The sequence below is a fragment of the Bubalus bubalis genome, chromosome 16 (genome assembly GCF_019923935.1).
Source record: "Bubalus bubalis isolate 160015118507 breed Murrah chromosome 16, NDDB_SH_1, whole genome shotgun sequence".
NCBI lineage: Eukaryota > Metazoa > Chordata > Mammalia > Artiodactyla > Bovidae > Bubalus > Bubalus bubalis.
The window spans coordinates 51,469,453-51,483,472 of NC_059172.1; the positions used below are offsets into that span (position 1 = coordinate 51,469,453).

The window sequence follows — 14,020 nt, forward strand, 5'->3', positions numbered from 1 at the left end:
CCAGCACATGGAAGCAACCTAAGCATCCATCAGCAGAGGAATGGATAAAGAAGATGTGGCACATATATACACTGGAATATTACTCATCCATAAAAAGGACTGAAGTTGTGCTACTTGTAGAGACATGGATGGACTCAGAGACTGTCATACAGACTGAAGTAAGTCAGAAAGAGAAAAACAAATATCATACATTAACACGTACATGTGGAATCTAGAAAAATGGTGCAGATGAACCTATTTGCAAAGCAGAAATAGAGACACAGACTTAGAGAACAAATGTATGAACACCAGGGGGAGAGAAGTGGGGTGAGATGAATTGGGAGATTGGGATTGCCATATATACTCTGTATAAAATAGATAACCAATGAGAACCTACTGTACAGCACAGGGAACTCTACTCAGTGCTCTGTGGTGACAAAGAGGGGATATATGTATACCTGGGCTGACTCATTTTGCTATACAGCAGAAACTAATACAAGATTGTAAAGCAACTAAACTCCCATAAAAAAACCTCAAACAGGTAGAAAATGACATAGTTGGGTCTTGAATTTTAAGCTCATTCTACCACCGAGTCACCCTAGCAAACAGAGACTTTCCAGATTTGGGGATCCTGATACTCCAAGAATCAGAAAACATGTCACCCCTCGCACAGTGCCCCTGCAAGGATTCCCATGGCCAAGCCAGTCACCAAGAACAGCAAATGCTAGAGGGGAAAATAAAGCCACGGAAGAATCCCTGGGATTTCCAGTCACTAGGCAGGGCTTCCAGGAGCTGGAGCCTCTCTATTTCTGTCTCTCACAGACCTTCAGTCCAAATGTTCAGTTTTTCCTGGGTAGAAAAAAAATATGCGCGATTACAGATCGTAACAATAAAAGCATACCCTTACACAGCGCTTACAAATCTCAGCCACTGTTAAAAGGGATTTACGTTTTGATTACTCGTTGAATGAGGAGTCATGCTATGAGGTTAGGGATATTATTATCTCCATCTTGTAAATGAGGAAAATAAGGCCCAGAGAGGTAAGGGAATTGGTGCAAGATGACGTTACTAGGAAGGGCAGAGATAGGATTTAAACCCCCCAGGAGGTCTGGTGCCAGAGTCCAAGGGCAAAGGAGCCGGTGGCTATCCGAGACATCATTAGCTGCTCCAATGAGGTCCTCTGGGCACCAGCTCACCAGAATAGATAAGGGAGACCCCAGGGGTAAGCGCCTGCATCTGAGGGAGAGATGCTTTGGGACCGTCTTTCCCCCTCCTGTAAGCTGGTCTTCACCCATAGGCAGTTGGCTGATTCTTCTGCCCATCTCCCTGCCAGAGTCACCAGCTGCCCCTTGTCAGCCCAGCACAAAGGGAAGCCAGATTGGTTGGGGGGTGGGGTAACGGAGCCTCTCCCTCCGCTTGCCAAGCAGGGGACTTTTCTCCCCCTCCTCCTTCTCCTGGAAGCACCCATCTGGCCTCTGTCACTAGTCCATGTGTGCTTTGAAAAGCCTGCTTTCAAGGGAGGGCAATGGGAACCACGCCTGTTCATCCAATCAGACGCATTTTCCCTGATTGTCAACCCTGCAGGATCTGCTGTAATCCACGGCTCCACCAAGAATCCAGAGAGAGATGAACATCTCAGTCTCTCTTTGGGGCACTTTTGACCTCAGGGGTTTTAGGATGACTTCCTCCATCCTGTCTTCCCTCTCTGGGCATTGTGACACATTGTTGAAAAACAGAGACAAGAGGATATGGATGGGGTATGAAGAGGGGCATAATATGAAGTGGTGGGTAAATATATGCCTAGAGCCCAGAAAACCAAGTTCTCTGGAAATATAAACTGTTTGAACTTGGGAAAATAAGCTCCCTTCTTTAGGCCTCACTTTTCTCATCTATAAAATGGGAAGAGTTGAATTAGACAGATCCTTTGAGATTCCTCCCAGTTGTGTGAAATGGGAAGACTCCTCTAAGGGAAACTTTTTATTTATATTTATATTTAATCTTTTTTGTTATTTATTTGGCTGTGCCAGGTTTTAGTTTCAGCATGCAGGATCTAGTTCTCTGACCAGGGTTCGAACCAGGACCCCTGCATTGTGAGTGCACTGGGAGTGTGGTGTCTTAGTCGTTGGACCATCAGGGAAATCCCTAAGGGGCACTTTTTTTTTATTTATTTTTTTGAACTTTTAATTTTTATTGGGGTAGAGCTGATTAACAATGTCGTGATAGTTTCAGGTGAACAGGGAAGGGACTCAGCCATCCATACACATGTATCCATTCTCCCCCAAACTCTCCTCCCACCCAGGCTGCCACATAACACTGAGCAGAGTTCCCTGTGCTGTACAATAAGTCCTTGTTGTTATATCCATTTTAAATATGACAGTGTGTACATGACCATCCCAGACTCTCTAAATATCCCTTCCTAAAGTGTTAGTCACTCTTTTGTATCTGACTTTTTTGCGATCCTGCGGACTGTAGCCCGCCAGGCTCCTCTGTCCATGGAATTCTCCAGGCAAGGATACTGGAGTGGGTTGCTGTTCCCTTCTCCAGGGGATCTTTCTGATCCAGGGATTGAACCTGGGTCTCCCGCACTGCAGACAGATACTTTACCATCTGAGCCACCAGGGAAGCCCCATCCTCCCCTAAGGGGGAGTTTTTAAAGGAGAGAATGGGAAAGGTTGCCCCACTTCTGCCCCAGGGGCATCTCCTGAAACACTGAGCTCTTGTCCTCTAAGACTCCATCCTTGCTGCACACAGTAGGGGTGGACAGACTGCTTGGCCACAGTTCTTGATCCTGAAGGAGGCAGGGCTCCCCATGGACTTCAAGCAGCAAGTGCTGCGAGTCTGGGTTCTGAGAAATATCCTATCCCAGGCTCACTGATTCTCTCAGCTGAGCCTTCGTGGCTGCCAGTCTTCTAAGATCTTTAGATCTTTATTTGCCTCCTAACTTCACTCTCCTCTTCTGATCAATACAGAGAAAAAATCTGATGGGCCCTTCCTGGGTACAGGCAATTAGCTAATCAGAAATCTGGTTAATTAGCTTTGCAACGTGAAGTGTCTCACAGAGAAAACCTTATCAGGTTCCTCAGCCACGTCAGGCTTTCTCCCTGAAAGGCAGTGGCTATCGACTACCGCAGCAGGTCAGATATTTTATCTTTTAAAGGCTTTTTCTGGCTCTAATTTCTTCTAGTCTGAAAGAAATGAGACCAGGCTGAAAAGAAAACCACATTAGTGCATGTGAAGCAAAAAGCAGAATGAGGAGACCAACGGTGGGAGCTGAGTCTTGACCAGGCAGCTTCCAACAGCTCTAGGTATAGCACCAACACCTATGAGCAATCAGCAAAGGCTTTTAGTAGCGAGGGCTGGGGATGACATGCCCTGTCCTTTGTCAAAGTCCCATTACTCATTCTCTGCCACCAGGTGCTTGGCCTAAGGACAGGGGCCACCAGAACTGGAGTTTGGCTGCAGGACATTGCAAACAAAGAGGCTGGAGACCTGTGCTTGGGGATCGACATGGCAGCAGATAAGAGAAAGTTCATCCAGGCAGATGGCATGTGACATCTGGAGGGGGTGGTGACAGGCACCATGCAGGGATCCAAGCAGGGAGGTCCCCAAACAAGTGATGCTCTGAAAAGAGGAGAACAAGAACAGCAACAGGGAGGTCTGTGGGGTGCCCAGCTCCTGGATCCCACTCCAGAAAGGGCTCAGTTCAATTCAGTCGCTCAGTCATGTCTGACTCTTTGCGACCTCATGGACTGCAGCACACCAGGCTTCCCTGTCCATCACCAAGTCCCAGAGCTTACTCAAACTTATGTCCATAGAGTTGGTGATGCCATCCAACCGTCTCATCCTCTGTCGTCCCCCTCTCCCGCCTTCAGTCTTTCCCACCATCAGGGTCTTTTCCAATGAGTCAGTTCTTCACATCAGGTGGCCAAAGTATTGGCGTTTCAGCTTCAACATCAGTCCTTCCAATGAATATTTAGGACTGATTTCCTTTAGGATCGACCGGTTTAATCTCCTTGCAGTCCAAGAGTTCAGAAAGGGCTAGGAAGAAGAAAAAAGATCCTAGCTCAGAAGACCTGGGTTCTGGAAAAGTCACAAAGTCAGGACTATTTACAGATGACTAAACCGAAGGCCAAGGGGCTTCTCCTGTGGCTCAGTGGTAAAGAATCTGCCTGCAATGCAGGAGATGTGGGTTCGATCCCTGAGTCAGGAAGATTCCCTGGGGATGGAAATGGCAACCCACTTCAGTAATCTTGCCTGGAAAATGGCGTGGACAGAGGACCTGGCAGGCTACAGTCCATGCATTCGCAAATGAGTCAGACACGACTTAGGGACTAAACAACAATAACAAAAGTTTACATCACCGGCACGTGGCAGAGCTGGGATGCAAACTCAGGCAGCCAGAATCCAGATCCTGGATACATCGCCTTTCCACTAGTGCCTCCCAGAACAAGGCTGGAGCTACGTGTGCAGGCAGTTTAGGGGCCTGACGGGAACATGGGAGGTCATTACAGAGGCAGTGCTGGAAAATGTTTCCTGAATGACTATAAACCCTTACGTGAAGAGCCTCTCCTGTAGTTCCTACGGAAGGCTACAGACTCGGGAGGCACACAGTAAGAACAGGGAAGTGAAACCCCAATTCAGTAAAGAGACACTCAGGAGAGCCTCTAGTCACTCTAAGAGTCCAGGCTCAGACAGTGTCATCCCAGAGTGCCGAAATAATATACTGAGTGCAACCTCAGACCCAGAATCAGTAATCCTGAGAAATTATGGAAAAGTGAAGCCCTGAGCTCAACTGCAGTTTCCAGAAAAGCAGGAAAGAGGAAAGGCAACCCACTCCAGTATTCTCGTCTGAAGAATCCCATGGACAGAGGAGCCTGGCGGCCTACAGTTCATGGAGTTGTGAAGAGTCGGACATGACTGAGCAACTAACACACACACTTGGATAGACTTACTACGGACATTACTATGGATGTCAAAGTATGCTTATTAAATCCTTGTGTATATCTTTCATTCATTCAACAAACATTAATTGGGAACCTGCCGTGTGGGATAACATTAATTAGCAAGACAACTAAACATCTTTTTGTGCACCTCTATATTCATTGCAGCCTTGTTTATAATAGCCAAGATATGAAAACAGCCTAAGTGTCCAGTGACTGATGAGTGGATAAAGGAGATGTAGTGTATATACATACAATGGAACATTCAGATCAGATCAGATCAGTCGCTCAGTCGTGTCCGACTCTTTGCAACCCCGTGAATCGCAGCACGCCAGGCCTCCCTGTCCATCACCAACTCCCGGAGTTCACTCAGACTCATGTCCATCGAGTCAGTGATGCTATCCAGCCATCTCATCCTCTGTCGTCCCCTTCTCCTCCTGCCCCCAATCCCTCCCAGCATCAGAGTCTTTTCCAATGAGTCAACTCTTCGCATGAGGTGGCCAAAGTACTGGAGTTTCAGCTTTAGCATCATTCCTTCCAAAGAAATCCCAGGACTGATCTCCTTCAGAATGGACTGGTTGGATCTCCTTGCAGTCCAAGGGACTCTCAAGAGTCTTACTCACCCATAAAAAAGATGATACTTTGCCATTTGGGACAACATGGATGGACCTTGAGTGTATTATGCCAAGTGAAATAAGTCAGATGGGAAAAAGCAAATACTGTTTCACTTATATGTGGAATCTAAAAAACAAAACAAATGAACAAACAAAACACAAGACTCACAGGTACAGAGAACAGACTGTGGTTACCAGAGGGAGGGGGGTTGGGGAGTGGGCAGAATGGGTAAAGGGGATCAAGAGGTATAAACTTCCAGTTATAAAATAAATAAATTGTTGGGGTATAATGCACAGCATGGGGGTATAGTCAATAACATTGTATTAACTTTGGTGATAGACTTACTGTGGTACATTTATATACTTGCAAGGTATGTAAATGTTTAGTCACTATGTTGTACTTCTGAAACTAATATAATATTGTTTGTGAATTATATTTCAATTAAAAATAATCTTTTCTCTCACTGGGAAGAGTCAGAAAACAAACAAGTAAACAAAGAGAATTTCAGATAAGGGTAAGCTCGAAGAAGGAAATTAAGCACAGCCATGGCTAGAGAATGATAATGAGTGAATTGTTAGCAGGCTAATAATGATTAGCCAGAACGATGGGGAAGCTTCTCTACAGATATTTGAGCTGAGACTGAGGTGATGAGAAGGAACCAGACATACAGACATCTGGGAGAAAGTTGTTTCAGGAAGAGACAACAGTAGGTGCAAAGTTCCAGACTCTTGAGTGAGGTTGGCATGCTTCAGAAACCAAAAGAAGTCCACCGTGTCTGACCTACGGCAAGGGAAGTGGATATCTCAGGAGGTGAGTGGGGAAGCTGGAAGGCTGGCAAAGCTTTGTAGACTGCAGCCAGGAGATTTTGTCCTCAGTGAAATAGGAAGCAGGAGAAGAATGTGAGCAGGAGAATGACATGATTCAAATTACTTTTTAAAAAATTCCTTACTTTTGGCCGTGCTGGGTCTTTTGCTTTGTGTGGGCTTTCTCTAGTTGTGGTGAGCGAGGGCTTCTCATTGCGGTGGCTTCTTTTGTTGCAGAGCATGGGTTCTAGGCGTGTGGGCTTCAGTAGTTGTGGCGCATGGGCCTACTTGCTCTGAGGCATGCCGCATCCTCCCGGACCAGGGATCAACCTCATGCATTGGCAGGCAGATTCCCATCCACTGCACCACCCAAGAAACCCCTCAAATTACTTTTTAAGAAAATGGCTCTGGCTGCTCTGTGGAGAGCAGTTTGGAAATAGGGTGGAGCGGACACTGGAAACAGTGAGAGGCTCAATGCATTTGTTTAGAGGCGAGAAGGTGGTGGCTTAACCAGTAGTGGTCCCAGTAAAGAAGGTGCAGTGGGTCAGATTCAGAGTATATTTTGGAGAGAGAGATAAAACCTTTAGCTTTTGAGCAAATATAATTTTTTTTTTGTTTTTTTTTTTTTAATTTTTTGTTTAATGAGCTGATGCTCCCTCAGGCAGAATTCTAAAGGAGCGCTGCTGGAGCTTTGGACTTGGCCTTCTGTTTGTCAGTACCATGCACCTCCCTTTAAGGTTGTGACCTGCACGGTTGCTTCTGGTATAGTGTCTCCCTCGTGGCCATCCCAGTAACAGGGTAATTTGGCTCCCATATTTGTGAACTGCGGCTCTGACAGCGAACCACGCACTTTCATTACAGCCAAACTCTAATCAACTCTGGCCAGGCTGATGGGGGATTTGTTTTTGTTTGTTTAGCCACTCAGTCATGTCAGACTCTTGCTCCATGGACTATAGCCCGCCAGGCTTCTCTGTCCATGGGATTTCCCAGGCAAGACTAGTAGACTGGGTTGCCATTTCCTCCTACCGGGGATCTTCCCAATCCAGGGATCAAACCCGTGTCTTCTGCATTGCAGGTGGGTTCTTTACCTCTGAATCGCCAGGGAAGCCCATGGGGAATTAGATGGGCAGCGCCTTTAGATGGGTTCAGCTGGTAAAGAATCTGCCTACAATGCGGGAGACCTGGGTTCTCCTAGGATCTCCTGGTTTCTTCCTGGTTTGGGAAGATCCCCTTGAGAAGGAAAAGGCTACTCACTCCAGTATTCTGGCCTGGAGAATTCCATGGAATGTATAGTCCATGGGGTCACAAAGAGTCGGACATGACTGAATATAAAATATATAGTGTGTAATGGCTGTTGCAGAGGGGAATCCAGTACCCAGAGAGTTTTTATGAGTCTCTGGCCCATTTTACCATGTTTACAATCTAATTGGGTTTCTTGATCATTCCCATGGCATCTAAGCTACAGATTTGGTTGGCCTAGTTCCTCCTAGACTGTGTACCATTTACATACAGTATTTTTTTTTCCTGCACCACCCACAAAAGCAGCCTGGATGCCTGTGGTTCTTTCATTAGTTGGGTACAGAAAATTTGGCTGTCACTAAGCCCACGAAGAATGGAGCTAGTTGCTGCAGTGAGAAAAAGGGCTTCTGGAAGATTTGAGGTGCTCCTTTTCCTCTCAATATGGCTGTGAAAGAGACTTCTAACAGGAAAAAAAGAAACTGTTGTGACGTTCTAAGATTATATAAGTGACCAGTCTTACACCAAGAAACTAACTTCTAATTTCATTGGCGTTTCAGTTACTGAGTCTATCCTAGGAATCTATTTCTCTTGCTGAGAATCTGGCATCTTTTATTGCCTTCATCCCCGCCACCCCCTCACCAAAAAAAAGAAGCAGTTTACTCTGGAGACATAGAGTCATGTAGGATCATAATCCCAGCAGACAAATGGAAGGAGACAGCAGTAATAAATATTCTTGCTAAGAGAGCGCAAAGGAAGTAAAAGCTCGTAGCAACTTGGGAGCACCAGCTGCTTAATAATAAAGGCAATGATAACAGGAATCCTTGGCCAGGCTGCAAGCACAGCTTTTAGTTACAGGTGTCAAAACCTGAGTGTCAGGTCCTGGCTTTATTACTGTCATTTAGTAAGCTGTTGGTATTTACTCCCAACACAGATGTTTTTCTCTGATGTCAGAAACACAAGGCTTTTTCTCTCTGATTTCCCCAAGTCGCCCAGTCTTGGGGCCCATTACTCTTCTCCATTTTCTCCTAACCCAAGATTGCTGGATTCTTTTGCTGCAAAGAGAAAGGGAACTTGCTTTCCAGAAAGGCTAAAATATTCCATCTGTGTTCATTGAGCTATTACGTCCTAGTCTGTCTGAGGGCGTGGTATACAATTACCAAAATGAAGCTAGTAAAAAAAAAGCCCTGTTTTCTTTTTAATTAAACATATTCAATAATAATAAATAAATACATAATATATTTGTATAATATATAATGTAATATACCTAAATATATTATAAAATAAATATATTATTAAATGGGCTTCCCTGGTGGCTCAGTGGTAAATAATCCACCTGCCAATGCAGGAAACACAGGTTTGATCCCTAGATCAGGAAGATTTCCTGGAAAAGGAAATGGCAATCTGCTCCAGTATTCTTGCCTGGGAAATCCCATGGACAGAGAAGCCTGGTGGGCTACAGTCCATGGGGTCGCAAAGAATCAGACATGACTTTTCGACTAAATAAACAACATATTATTAAATATACTTACTAATAATAAATAATTTCATGTATTTGTCAATAGTAAAAATAGCAACTGTTTTCTTTTTACCTCAATTCCATTTGTTGATCACAAGCCTCGAGAGTTATAAAAAGTGAGACAGTTCCCTCCAGGAACTGGCAATCCAGTTTGAGATAAACACAGGACGATAGTTTAAGTATGAAATAAATTGTATGAGAACAAAGGATCTTATGGGTTATGGGGTGACAGCATTTGGGGTGAGTCTTGAGAGTAGGGGCACGGTAGAAAGTAGCAGAAGGAGACTGAGGAAATGGACCAGGCATGGATGAGAAGGGAAATCGTCTTAGCTCTAGAGCCTGAGCTACTAAGGACAGCTGAGCAGTCTTAGACTTATGGCTGTGGATGAAGAAAACTTCAGTGTAATTCACAAAAGGGTTGATGCCAGGAAAGTGTTCTCTTTCCTGGACAAAGAAATGTGAAATTCCAGGTGGATAGGTAAGAATGTTGAGTAAAAGAAAGCTTCACTATGATTCAAAGAGATCTGTTCATTTCCTGAGAATAACTAGAGCTCCAGGAATTAGAATCCCATTCACCGGGGAGAGGGTTGGCGAGCATGGTATGCGTCCTTGTCAGGTGGGCTCATTCTAATGGGGGCCAACATTCTAATCTTGAAAAGAACATGGAGCATTATACAGGGTAACAGATAGACTTTAGAAATGAGTGGAAGGTCCAAAACAAGAGCCTGGTTTGAGTCAAAGTAAGACGTCCAAAGGACTATTCCTCAGTGGTGCCCTGGCCTCCAGACTTAGGCAGCTCACATCAAATATTCATTTCTGTGTAGCAATATGTCTCCATGCCAAGCCTCACCAGGTGGTAAAGCCGAGCTGCTGGCATTTTTTTTATGCCCTGAACAGGTTCTAGGGCTTGTACATCTGCAGGCAGTGCCATGTGTGTGGAGTGCCAGAGAGGAACACAGCAGGTGAAAGGAGACAAGGCAAACCTCTTCCTCTTCTGGCAATTTCTGACTGCATGCTCCAAGGGACTTGCTGCAGGATAGCAAAGGCTGGTTGGGACACACTATGTGAGACGTTATCAGTCTCCCAAGAGCAAAGCAGTGCGTGGCAAGAAAGAAGGAGAGTGTGAGAGAGAGGTCAAGTCTGACCTACCAGAGGGTGAACACTGGTTGCAGTAGTGAAGCCAGGAGACTGTTTTGGGTGAGACTTGAGGTGAGGAACAGAAGTCTGGGACTCCACCATACACTGAAGCCCTGGAAGGAGAGCAAGGAGCGTTACGGGGGTGGGGCAAAGTCACCAACATGGTCCCAAACTGGCGGCACCCCCTCGTTACTGTTAAAAGCAAAAGCAAATCTTCTCTGCAAGAAAACTTCTCCAGTCTCCATGTTAAGCCTGCAGATGTTCCATCTATTATAACAAACAGCGAGCTCACAAAGATCAACTAGAAAGAGAAGGTAAGCCACTGTTACTGAGATTTGGTTGGAATAGCATACAATACATTTAGAATCTTACGGATTACAGATACGAGATCTGTCAAATATACTCTCCCAATTTTTCTCACTTTCCCCTTGCCCTCCATGTCTGCATGTCCATTCTGTATGTCTGTGTCTATTCCTGCCCTGCAAATAGGTTCATCTGTACCATTTTTCTAGATTCTGTATGGATGCATAAATACACAATATTTGTTTTCCTCTTTCTGACTTACTTCACTCTGTATGACAGACTCTAGGTCTATCCACAAGACCATGATAATTTAAAGGAAGCTTTTAAAAACAACCTTAGTGAGGTATCATTGACATAAGATTAACCATATATATTTAAAAATACCTTTGATAATTTTGGTATGTGGTAATACATGCATGGAAACTTAATCCACAATAAAGTGAACTCACCGATCACCTTCAGAAGTTTCCTGGAGCCACTTTGTAATCCTCTCCTCCCACCCCTTCCCGCCTCCCCGTCCAACCGCAGCCCCAGGCAGCCACAGGTCTGCCTCTGTCACTATAGATTATTAATTTTCATTTTCTAGAATTTTATACCAAAGAAACCATATAGTACTTTTCTTTCGTCTGGCTTCTTTTATTCTTTTTTTGAGAGGTCTTTGATGTGGACCATTTTAAAAGTCTTTATTGAATTTGTTGCCATATTGCTGTTTTAGTTTTTCTGGCTTTTTTGGCCCCCAGGCATGTGGGATCTCAACTCCCCAACAAGAGATTGAGTCCACCACACCCCCTGCATTGGAAGGTGAAGTCAACCACTGGACCACAGGGTACGTCCCCAGTTTCTTTCATTCTACATAATTATTTTGAGATTCATCCATATTTTTGTGTATACCAATAATTCAAAATCTCTGTTCCCAACTAGTATTCCATAATCTAAGCATATCACTCTCTGTTTATCCATTCACCTATTGATGTTTATTTGGGATTGTTTCCGGTTTGGGGCTATTAACAAGTAGAGCTATTCTGAATATTGATGTGAAAGTCTTCGAATGAAAGATATTTACCATTTCTCTTGAGTAAACACCCAGGGATGGAAGGCCTGCCTCATGTGACAGTTGTAAGTCTACCTGCTTCACAAGCTGCTAAACTCTTTTCTAGTGGGAGTTCCAGCCCCCTCACGTTTCCATCAGCACTTGGTATGGTAAGTCATTTACATTTCAGCCATTCTTAAAGGTGTGATCTCTCACTGTGGTTTTGGTGTTTTTTTAATTAATTAATTAGTTTCTTTGGCTGTGCCAGGTCTTAGTTGCTGCACGTGGGATCTTCAGTTTCAGCATGTGGAGTCTTTAGTTGTGACGTGTGAACTCTCGGTTGTGGCATGCAGGATCTAGCTTTGCCCAGGGATCAAACCCAAGCCCCCTCCATTGGGAAGTGGGAGCCTTAGCTGCTAGACCACCGGGGACGTCCCTCTCACTGTCATTTTGATTCAATTTCCCTGCTGCTGCTGCTAAGTTGCTTCAGTCGTGTCTGACTCTGTGCGACCCCAGAGACGGCAGCCCACCAGGTTCCCCCGTCCCTGGGATTCTCCAGGCAAGAACACTGGAGGGGGTTGCCATTTCCTTCTCCAATGCATGAAAGTGAAAAGTGAAAGTGAAGTCACTCAGTTGTGTCCGACTCCTAGCAACCCCATGGACTGCAGCCTACCAGGCTCCTCCATCCATGGGATTTGCCAAGCAAGAGTACTGGAGTGGGGTGCCATTGCCTTCTCCCTAATGACTAGCAATTTGTCACAGTTTTTCATGTGTATATTTGTCAGATACATATCTTCTTTGATGTGATGTCTGTTCAAATCTTTAGCTCATTTTTATACTGGGCTGTTTGTTTTTTATTATTGAGTTTTAAGATATTACTATTGACTGAATTGTGTCCCCACAAATTCATACGTTGAAGCACTAACCCCCTACCCCGCCACTTCACTGTATTTGAAAACAGAAGTTTTAGAGGTTAACTAAGATGAATGAGGTCATAAGGTTGGAGTCTAAGAATTGGTGGCCTTACAGGAAAGTAGTGCCTGGGCCCTGAGGACAGGCTGTGTGAGGACACGGGAAACAAGCTGATGCTACGGGCCAGAAATAGAGTCCTCACCAGTGCTCAGCCCTGCTGGCACTCTGATCTCAGATTTCTAGACTCCAAAACTGAGAGAAAATAAATTTCTGCTGGTTAAGCCACCCAGTCAATGGGATTTTTGTTATGAATCCTAAGCACACTGAGATGGATTACATATATGTGATACGTATGGATAAATGTAGACATACACCCACATGTATGTAACATATGCATTTTTCTTATTACAAGCCCTTTATGAGATAGATGCTTTGCAAATACTTTCTCACAGTCTCAGGCTTCTCTTTCCATTTTAAAAACTGTTTTTAGAAGAACAGATGTTTTTAATTTTGATAAAGTTCAATTTATTAATTCTTTCCTTTTGGAAACATGCTTTATGTGTCAAATATAAGAAAACATTGCCTAACTCAAGGTCCCAAAGATTTTCTCCTGTGTTTTCCCTTAGGAGTTGTATAGGTTTATGTTTTAGGTTTCAGTCTGTAATTAATTTTGAGTTAATTTTTGTTTGATGCAAAGTATGAAGTAAAGTACAGTGGGGGTTTTCTTCATGTAGAAATACAGTCACTACACTGTCTTCATATTGTAGCTTTATAATAAATTTTGAAGTTATGTAGTGTTAGTCTTCCAACTGTGATCTTCTTTTTTCAAAGTTGTTTTGGCTACTGTAGGTCTGCATTTATAAATAAATTTTGGGATCACTTTGTGATTTTCTTTTTTAAAATATTTATTTTGCTGCGCCGGGTCTTAGTTGCAGACTATGGGATCTTAGTTCCCTGACCAGGGACTGAACTCGGGCCCCTTGCATTTGGAGCATGGAGTCTTAACCACTGGACCACCAGGGACATTCCTCAATTAAAAAAATATATATATCTGCTGGGATTTTGATTGAGATTTCATTGAATGTATACACCACTTGGGGGGAATTAACATTTTAGCAGTGGTGTGTGTTTCTGATCTTTGAACACAGTGCGTGCGTGCTAAGTCACTTCAGTTGTGTCCACCTCTTCAGGACACTATGGACTGTAGCCCGCCAGGCTCCTCTGTCCATGGAATTATCCAGGCAAGAATACTGGAGTGGATTGCCATGCCCTCCTCCAGTGGATCTTCTCCACCCATGGATCAAACCTGTACCTCCTGCATTGCAGGTAGATTCTTTACCCCAGAGCCACCAGGAAAGCCCCTTGAACACAGTATGTCGGTATTTTTGCCATATTTATCCCTATGTATTTCATTTTTTGAATGTCATGTAAATGATTTTAAAAACTGTTTCAGTTTCCATTTATTCATTACTAGTAAATAAATACACGAGTTTAAAAGTATCAACCTTGTGTTCTGCAAACTTGCTTAATTCACTTACTAATTCTA

At 44.1% G+C, this 14,020-nt stretch overlaps 1 long non-coding RNA gene across 1 annotated transcript; it reads left to right on the forward strand.

Annotated features, from left to right (window-relative positions):
• The first annotated feature begins 6,200 nt into the window (after window positions 1-6,200).
• LOC123329630 lies at window positions 6,201-13,701 on the forward strand. Its single transcript, XR_006545162.2, has 4 exons — window positions 6,201-6,344; window positions 11,273-11,358; window positions 11,690-11,732; window positions 13,665-13,701. It is a non-coding gene; the product is annotated as an uncharacterized LOC123329630 (long non-coding RNA).
• Window positions 13,702-14,020: the final 319 nt, after the last annotated feature.